Below are 598 nucleotides of genomic sequence, written 5' to 3'. Positions count from 1 at the left end.
TCACTGAGCTGGAGGAGAAGCGAAAGGTAAGCTCGCTGCTGCCAACGCCTTGTGGCTTCGGTCGTTCGTCGTTGTGTGAGCGGTCGCTGACGTGACGAATTAGGAAATCAACCGTTTGATCGATGAGCGGATGAGCAACCCGATACCCACATTTGTGCCACGCAAGCGCACGAGGGCGAAGACCGCCGATGCCCCCGCCGACATTCCTGTCGACACCGACGCCGCGGCTGATGTCCCCGTCGATGCCGCGCCGCCGGGGGGATCCGGGACACGAAGGACGACGCTTCCGTTGACGATGCTCCCGCTGTGGGGGGCTAAATCCGCTGCACCCACCAACGGCCTTCTTGCCATCGAAGCTGCCCCCAATGCCGACGCCCTGAAGGATGATGATACTTCCGACAAGGACGTGTCGCTTGCGGACGACTCCACTACCAGTAAGGATGAGGTTTCCTTTCCTAGCCCGGCCGGAGACGACAGTGGTAACGATGTGAAGGCCCATGAAGACGCTGCGGCGCCGGCCTCTGAAGAGGCGGTCGCGGAGCGAGGTGGCGAGGACACTGAACCTGCCGCCCGCGTGTGGATGTGGCAGCAGATGCTG

This window comes from Verticillium alfalfae, genomic scaffold (assembly GCF_000150825.1).
Source record: "Verticillium alfalfae VaMs.102 supercont1.12 genomic scaffold, whole genome shotgun sequence".
Classification (NCBI taxonomy): Eukaryota; Fungi; Ascomycota; class Sordariomycetes; order Glomerellales; family Plectosphaerellaceae; genus Verticillium; species Verticillium alfalfae.
This window is presented reverse-complemented; position numbering follows the sequence as displayed.